We start from the raw sequence: 9,993 nt of genomic DNA on the forward strand, positions 1-9,993 counted from the left end.
TGGAGACAAGTGCAAGTGATGAAAAGGTATGACATTTGACCTAATTAAAAAATAACTTAAGTGGTTCAAGAGGTGCTAGGAGTGTTGAAAAAGAGTGCATTCTTACAATCATAGATAAGAGTTAGATTCTTGGCATTTTAAAGAGTGATTGATTCTTATCTCTTGAGCGAATAAAAAGTATGTTGTATAATTATTATATGCTGTTCTATTTTTTTTTTTTCCTTCTGTTCTATCATAAATAGAGTTCATCCATATATTGTACCAAAAAATAGCGTTCAACCATATATACAATGTATAGTTTAATCAGATTTTTGTCTATAAATCAGGTAGAGTTTGCTTAGGAATTGTTTGACATGTCATGAAAGATAGCTGGGATAATTCTCTAGTGTTTTTTTTGTCAGGTAGCCTAGATATGTAGCAATTTATCAGCTGTGGCTGTTAAATATGTTCGCCCACTTTTTTTTTTTAATCAATATGTTTGCCCATTAAATCTATAGTACCATAGATTGATGTATACTTGAAAATTTTACGAAAGGTTTCGGCTTAATATATTTTATCAACTACTGCATTACACCTTCTTTTGTGCTCGTTTTGCCCAATTTTTTTAGAGCTTATGCAAACAGCTTATGCAATATAAATTAGAATTTATGCTATTTTATAAGTTTACACTAGTGAAACTTGTAATTTTATAAGCTATTTTATCATAAACTACCTTGACAAACTTATAATAATATATAAAAATTGCATAAGCTGTTTGCATAAGCTTTAAAAAAAGTTGGGTCAAACGAGCCCTTTATCGGTATGATGAGAAGAAATAGTTTATTCTTATTTAATTTTTTTTTGACTAAAATGTTAGATAATAGTAGTTTATTTTTATTTGATGTTAGATAATAATATTAGTGATTTTAAAAATGTTGAACTTGGGTTTTTAAATTAGTAATTTAGTCATTTTAAGTTTGCTATATATTTTCTTTTTGATGGCTTCAACTTCAACACATGAGAACTTCTTGAAATTGTTGTGTGTAATTAAGCCTTATTTTTTTTTAGCCAATGTTAGATAATTTTGATATATTAATCCTACATAAGTACATAAATGTCGTCAATTAAGTTTGGTAGAAGACACTTTGCAATAAAATATAGGAAAAAATAACATATGCTCTTATGACACGCTCTTCCGACACTTATTAGTATCCTATAAATAGTAATTTTGTATTAAAAATGGTGTATTTTATCTCTTTAGAAGTTAAAAATATTTAAAACATAATTACTTTTTTAAATTTCTAACATGTGCCCATGACCGGATTTGGATTCAGTGAATTCATTATTTCTACGCAGTCAAATGAATCTGGACTGTTCACATCATCCACGGCTTTATATACTGCTACATCACCTAATTTAACAATAAAAATAAATAAAAATGAAAACCATCAGAAAAGGGAGACGTCGTTGAACTTGTGCGGCGGCGAACTTGTTGTGTCGTGATTTCGATATTGACAATCGACAACGACGAAGTTCTCCCATCGTTTGATTTACAAATTTTGTGTTGGGAATTTCAAAAGAGGAAAAAAAAAAGGTTCTAATTTAGAGTAAAGAAGATGCTTGGTTTTGTTGGCTTCAAATGTTACTAGATTTGCAAAACTGATGCTTTTCTAAATCATCTTTGCAATTAAGCATATACCATGTCTAATTAAGGAGATTTTAACATCATTGATGATGTATTGATCCTCATCTTAAACAAAAGGAGATTTGCATACTATGTTGTTATACTTTAGAGGGAATATTAAACAATTGTCTGAGTAATTGAGGTTGAAGAAGCAAGCTAGATGTCTTTCTTTAATGGTTGTAACTTGTAGCCATCTTTGAGGTTGAAGAAGGTAGCAGATGATGATAAATAAGAAAATAAGTTCAGTGGCCGTTACCTTTTTTCTGATGGGTTTTTCCTTTTCCATTTTTTATGGTTAAATTAGGTGACGTGGCAGTACATGAAAGCTTGGATGATGTGAACGGTCCAGATTCATTTGACTGTACTTGACTGCATAGAAATAATGAATTCCCTGAATCCAAATCCGCCCATGACCCTAAAATATATTATACAAATTAGTATTTTATTTAAAAAAAATACTAGCAATGTATTTTAAACCTCTGAGAAACATAAGTCCGCCTTTTAATTTTATTGTATTTTTATTTTTACTTAGAGAAAAGAGAAAATGGAAAGGCAAAAGGTATGAATTAAATGAGGCACGAATGAGCTGAACAACCTATCTCCCTCTTATTGATATTCTTATCGTGTGAATACAAGCATGAATGAGTTAAACAACCTATATATATATATATATATATATATATATATATATATATATATATATATATATATATATATATATATATATATATTGTGTCACTAAATAAATTTATTTACGGTTTGGTTTGGTTTTGGATGACAAATTAAAAAAATTTGATCTGATTCATTTAATGTGGTTTAATTTTGATCAGTTTTTGATATCGAAAGTATAAATTATAAATTTTTTATTAAATACTATGAAAAAAATAATGTGACTTTTTTGAAGAAATAAATATTAAGTTTGATGTAAAATATAACATATAATATATTAACAAAATTAAAAATTGAAACATATCAAATAGTAAAAAAATAGATTAAATTAAACTAACAAATAGTATTAATAAAATTTAAAATGAACAAAAAATAGGTTAATGCAATATATAATCATCTATATATATAAATCCTAGATAGTTGTGGAATTGTCTATCTAAACCCTAATCCATAAACCAATTAAAACTTTTCATTTAGCCACATCATCCACATACATCCATTTAATGTGGGATAATAATTGTAATTATTATTATTATTATTATTATTATTATTATTATTATTATTATTATTATTAGGGTTATTATTCATTTTAAATTTTTTTGTTCATTTTATTATTTTGTGTATTTTATTGTTTTTTTTTTCAAAAAAGTTAATATTTTTGCTAATAATATTTTGTCTAATCTTTGTAAATATAAGGAGTTTGTCGATTGTCAGGACTACTTTCTAATGTTAGTAAAAAAAAATAGATAAAATAAAATTTATTAATGGTTGTTATGGCCTGTATGATTTTTATCATATTCGATTTGTTATGGCCTGTATGATTTTTATCATATTCGATATTTGAGTATGAGTTAAGTTGGTTTATCTTTGCTCCAATGAGTTTCAAATTAATATAAATGTCAAATTCGATGATACAGTAATTTTTTGGTAAAAGATAATGAAGTAGTTTATCCAACTCATAATCCTTCAATGAGATTTATAATATAAATAAAAACTTATGTTTCAACATCGATTGTTTTCCATGGTCAATTATATGTTGTCATTTCCATAGTTATTTTGAAGAATGAATTAAAGATATTGCTAATCAATGTTAATGAAAAAGATACCAAAGTAACTTCAAATGTGATGTATAAATAAATTTTTTAAATGTATAAATATATATATATATATATATATATATATATATATATATATATATATATAAATAATTCCTAGATAGTTGTGCAACCACTAATCTAACCACAATGTATGAGTATGACCACAAACCGTTTTCATAGTGACATGACAATTTATGGATTACCAACTTATTTTGGTAGATGCAATAGGATCCATTGTAATCTTTTCGAAATGTATAAACACATCTTTAATATCTATCTTATATTTACATCACTTTTATTATTATTATTATTATTATTATTATTATTATTATTATTATTATTATTATTATTATTTTGTTGTTGTTGATATTATTATTATAATTTTCATAATACTTATTGTTTCAATTTATACGAATGATTTTTCAACATTATAATATAAAATATTGTATAACACCCGTGCATCGCACGGGTGTATAATCATACTAATAAAAAGATAAATAAGTATTAAAATATATGTGTGCGGTTTGGTTCGGTTTAGATCGGTTTTGAAAAATTAATTCGAAATCCGATCTGATCTAGCGATTTTTATAAAAGGACATCCAAACACATCCAAAAATATTTGGTTTTTTGTGGTTTTTGTTTTTTTGGATCGATTTTCGGTTTTTATTTAGATTGGTTTGAATTTGAACATCCTTACTAAAGACAATAAAGAAAGAAAATCTCATTCTTTATATATCTACCCTTCTTATCATGTCAGCATATCTATTATTTATATGTTTAGGAGTTTCTCTCTCATAGTCTTATTCCTATGTGGCACCATTTCATTGATCCATGTCTTATGTGGCATTCTAATATTTCTCCAATTCCTATGTGGCTAACTATGAAGGCCTTTGCAATTTCTCTAATACATGATGATATCATTTTACTTAGAATCTTTGGCTAATTTGGAAATTCAATCATTTCTCAATTTATGTTTATAAATCGTATTTAATGCACCAATTAAAAATAATTTTAAAAGGAAATAACTCAAATTCAAATATAAATAATTATATCTCATTAATATATATATATATATATATATATATATATATATATATATTAATATAATACATAATATATATAAAAAAGAGAAATCATTTTATTCTCTAAAGTCAATAATATTTTGTAAACTTCTTTTTAAGAAGCCAAAATATTATTCATCTATCTTTGTAACTTTTATTTACTATTTGATATTTGTTACGGTGATACACAAAAATGTAAGAAATTAAATTTAGAAAAACTAATATCTCAACTAATTAACTTTAACCTTAATCATATATGATAATAATCTAATTTTTTTATATGATGATCGACGAGATTCTTGCAGACACTGATGAAGATGACTACGAGGGATAAATAACATTTGGATTGGGAACAGATGAGTGAATAAAATATTCAAGTTTAATTCTATAATCAGAAAATTGTACTAATTTTGAGTTATAATTCTTTATTTGCAGTTCCATATACGGAAGAACAACATTGTTTGTTATTCAAATTAGGATTAAGTATTATCAATTGATGTTAGAGTTTTAAGTATTTATTTATATTTTTTATATTTTATTGTCATTTTTTTTAATCATATGTTTACTTATTAAAAAAGAATTGTTGTTCGTATTATTTTTTATTGGATTTAAATTGTAACACCCTTAATTTACCCCTTTATTTTATTTTCGAAAAAGTTAATTTCATTTATTTAATAAGGATTTTACACTTACTCCAGTTAACTAATTCCTCAAATGATTAAAAATCATGCAGCGGAAAATACAAAAATAATATAAGTTTCAAAGTCCGAATTGAAAATACTGAATCAAGTGACATAGCTCAATTGTTATAAAAATTTAACAACATAATTAAATAAAAGTTTCTCCCAACAACATCCTAACAGAGCGACTCTAAATAAATAGCAAAGCAATAGCTATCCGAACACACCATCTATGATTCGTCTCCTACCTGAAAATCTACGGTTGCACACCGTAGGACCAAGCCAGAAGGGGGAATGTAAAGGTGAGTCAAAATATATCAAGAAAGTAACTGAATTAAAACAACACAATAACTAACAACTTCATAAACAACAACAAGACCACCTAAGCGGATGGCCACGAACATTCATCAGTCAACCACAATCATCAATCATTAGTTAAATAAAGAGAAATAACAACAAGATTTAAATAAAGAAATATAATTAAAATGCATGCAATGCGCCTAGACTCGCTACATGCATGTGGTACCAATAGCAACGTCATTTCTAGTTTTACATCATAGAGGATCAACATCATTATAAGCAACGTCATTTTCAACTTTATTAGGCAACGTCATTTTCAACATCATTTATACAACTTCAATAAGCAACGTCATTAGACATATGAATGAATGCATGTCATGTTATAATAAGCAACGTCAATAGGTAACATCATTTAACAACTTCAATAGACAACTTCATCATCATTATAACAACATCAATAAACAACGTCGATAAACAACTACAACAACAACAACAATTACAACATCATAATTTCGGCACAACTCCAACATCATTAAACTAGATAATTCAACATCGTTATAACCACGTAGCTCAACATCATTATTCAACAAACCAACAAGTCGACAACACAATTACTATAAACGAACAATGGTTTAAAACAACATCGATACACAACAATTAGTAATAACTCGATTACAACGCCAACTAAAATTTAATAACTCAATTAGTTATTCACTCCTCTCAGGACAACAACTTATTACTCGTCTTAACAGAACCTTTAACCCAATTTAACTCGGTTTAGTTTATCAACGAAAGGTATGAATTTTAAATCAATTTAATTAATAACAATTGTGAAATAAATTCAAATCCTTAATATTATATAAAACCAGGGAGAGTGAGATACACCAGAGGGTTCCAAAATATTCAAAATACCCTACATAAAATTTTGGGAAATTTTCACGAAATTATAATATTTTTAATCACCCTTTTACTCCAAATAATTAATTAAAAATAGCTACGAGTGTCCAAAAATTACCTAATAGGTACAAAAATTTAAAGAAAATTATTTACTATTTTTCTATAAAAACAATTTTTGAAAACGGGTCCTCCCTGCCCTCCCACGCGCCGGTGATGCGAGTGGGCGAGGCCACTCGCGCACTGTTCATCATCTCCTTCACCCGGTTGCAGGAAAACGGGTCGCGACGACCCGCATTTTGACCCGGTCGGTTCTCCCTCATTTCTCAACGGAAATTGACATTCATTATACCGTTTTGATCGTCATTGAATTCTAGAAAGATACCCGGTATTTATTTTTAGAAAAGACACTCGAATCGAATGTTTTACATAACAAAAGCTTCACACGAATTTTTACAAAAAACTCCATTAATGGTTGTTCAAAAGCTTCGGTTTTGATATCCTTTTGACTTAGAAAGATCCCATAATCGTTTTAGTAATTGTTTAGACTCTTGAAACAACACAAAAACTCAAGTTTTATGGATTAGCAACTCAATCCTATTTTTCTCAACTTTTATGATTTTAATCTCTTTTCTTTAAACCTCACCATGGATGAAACCAACGAAACTCACACTCAGAATCAATAACAACCAAGACACGAATTTATTCAATTAACAGAGTACATCATCATCATCATCATTATCATAGTAGCATCTTAAATTCAAGCAAAATCAAACAAAGACAACAAAATAACATCAACATCATCATATAATAGAACTAGGTAGTATAAGAACAACTCAAACACACACATAATAATAAATAGAGCAAATATGCCTATTGAATTCAGAATTTCAAGAGTATAAAGCTCCCTTACTTGGATTGCAGTGAACTCCCTAAATTGAGGTTAAGTTTTTCCTTCCTTGCTTCTCTTCACTCTCCCATGAGCTCTTTCTCTTCTCTCACTCCCTAGCACTATTTTCTGTGTGTTTGTTTTTTGTTATGGATCATCATACTTCTTCTATCAACTAATGTCAATAAACAACTACATTATTATTATTAAAATATGACATTATTATTATTATTGAAATGTTTTAATGAGAATTAAAATTATGTTTATTCTCATTTATCCCTTTCTCTACCATTTTCATATCTACACCCCCTCGATGCTTCCAACACCTTTTTATTTAACTTTCTACTTCTTTTTCTTCTTTTAATTTTTATTTAGCAATTATTTAATTATTCGCCACAAAATAATTAAATAAACATCGTCAATCAACACTACAACAAGAAAATCAACACCACAACAACTAAATAATTAAATAAAATGAATCATAATTTTTGGGGCGTTACAACTGTCCCCCACTTATAGGATTTTTCGTCCTCGAAAATTGCCTGAAGGAAACAATGCTCGATAAAATTCTTTCATCTGACTCTCTCCAACTCCAGCGTCGTTTCCACACCGGTAGGTTATCCCCGGACTATGTTCATCGTAATGTTTTCTTTGTTCCTTAGGTTTCACCTCTCTATCTTCAATTTGTAACTACACCAATTCTACGGTCAGATACCTTCTCACTTGCACATCATCAGATTAAATCACGTACGACAAATCAAAAATGCATTCCCACAGCTGCAACACTTGAAAAAACAACATGAAGATTTGATGGCGGTGGCAATGCAATCTGATAGGTCACGCCCCCTATCCTCTTAAATATATAGTACGACCCAATAAACCGCGGAGCAAGCTTTTTGGACTTCAAAGTTTGTCCAACACATGTCATCACAGTCACTCTTATAAACACATGATGTCCCTCTCGGAACTCTACTGTCGTCTTCTTTTGATCGTAATAACTCTTTTGTCGATCCTGGGATGCCTTCATTTTCTACTGAATCCTTTTCACCTTTTCAGTAGTCTGCCTAATCATTTCAGGCCCCAACACTACTCACTCACTGGATTCGTTCCAACACAAAGGTGTCCTACACTTTCTCCCATACAAGGCTTCAAACGGTTCCATTCTGATGCTAGAATGTGAAGGAGAATAGCGTGTATAAAAGAGATTAAAACGCAGCGGAATTAAAATTTCCTTCACTGAATCCTTGCGAATGGGCATGATCAGGGTTAAACGTTATACCTTTGTAGAACTGAAACAGCAAACTCTTTGCTTCTCTTATTGATCACAAGCACCACACGACGGCAGCGCCTCTAGCTAGTCCACACGAACAGGTCTTCAACTTTCAGTGCTAGCTGCTACAAGATGAAGGCTTAGGAAGTGCGGTTAGGGTTTCAGAGTTTTAGGGTTTCTCTGAAAACGAATTGTGAAAAAGCAAAAACAAACTGAACTACACAAGCTTCTATTTATAGAGTTTCTTGTGTGGTTAGTTGGGTCAAACGGTGTTTGGTCTTCTTAAGCCCAAAACTGTTTTTCACTAATCGCACCCTCAAAATAAGTCTTACTTATTTCTTCCATATCGACTGTTCTTATGTGTGTGACCCTGTAGGTTCTTATGACGTTGGCAATAATATTAATCTTAATATTATAAACAGTGAGCGGTATCTAGCAACACATCACTGCTACCCAAGTCACAAGAATGTCACGTGATCTGACAAACCTTTCCGTGATAAAACTCATGTGTATAATTACCCTTTTACCCTTATGTCTATATTGAACACAAGGCATAGTACGTCACCCTTGTTAAGTTCAATATTTGGCCCATAGACATATCTCCTGTTATGTAGGAGGGATAAATTACATCTAGGTCACTCATGTCCCTTAGCATGATTCGTGGAATACCCATCAACCAACTTTATAGTCATCCTGTTACGGATAACTTTGAATGACGACAAAGTACTACACTCCTACATCTAGGGAACATAGTGGTTTCAGGTCGAAGGGTGGAATACACCACTTATCACTATGAGAATATCTTATGACATTTCATAACATACTATGTAGTATTCTCATGGTGGGTCAATCCGATATAAATATTACTCTTAATATTTATATCTATGTGAAGACTTGATAACTCTTTATCTATGATCCGTGAGATGTGATCATCAGTCTACCAACATAATAGTCTCTATGTTTTGATGTTATCCCAATTCACAGTAAAGCTCGACTACGGATGTTTTAAGAATAGTGTTCTCATGTGTAATGGATTCTCACGATTAAGTCACACTTAACGTTCCATTCAATGAACTTACTATTCTAGGGACTCTATTATTATTTAACACATAAACATAATAAAGAAAAACCTTTATTTAATAAGTAAATTATCCAATACAAGTATCATGCAATTATAAATAATTGGCCTCTAGGGCTTACACCAACAGAATGGTAGCTGTCATTGTAAGTAAACTCTATCAATGGCAAGCAACTATCCCAACTTCCTCTCTGGAATATTCAGCGGCTTCAACAATCCTATTGGCTTCTATTATTCAACTCTGTTCTTGAATCTCATGACCCCATTCTCGGCAAATTCGTGACTCACTTCTTTTACCCAAGTTAATTAATTCTAAACAGGTCGACTAACCTCAAGTCTCACTTCCGACCTTCTCTGGTTTCTTCCAACATAGCACTGGTTAACCCCCACAT

The 9,993-nt window shown here is 29.8% G+C and overlaps 1 long non-coding RNA gene across 1 annotated transcript; it reads right to left on the reverse strand.

Annotated features, from left to right (window-relative positions):
* Positions 1-5,193: 5,193 nt before the first annotated feature.
* Positions 5,194-7,335, reverse strand: LOC123883653. Its single transcript, XR_006800353.1, has 2 exons — positions 7,278-7,335; positions 5,194-5,426 (listed from the first exon to the last, which is right to left on the reverse strand). It is a non-coding gene; the product is annotated as an uncharacterized LOC123883653 (long non-coding RNA).
* Positions 7,336-9,993: the final 2,658 nt, after the last annotated feature.

The sequence above is a fragment of the Trifolium pratense genome, linkage group LG5 (genome assembly GCF_020283565.1).
Source record: "Trifolium pratense cultivar HEN17-A07 linkage group LG5, ARS_RC_1.1, whole genome shotgun sequence".
Lineage (NCBI taxonomy): Eukaryota > Viridiplantae > Streptophyta > Magnoliopsida > Fabales > Fabaceae > Trifolium > Trifolium pratense.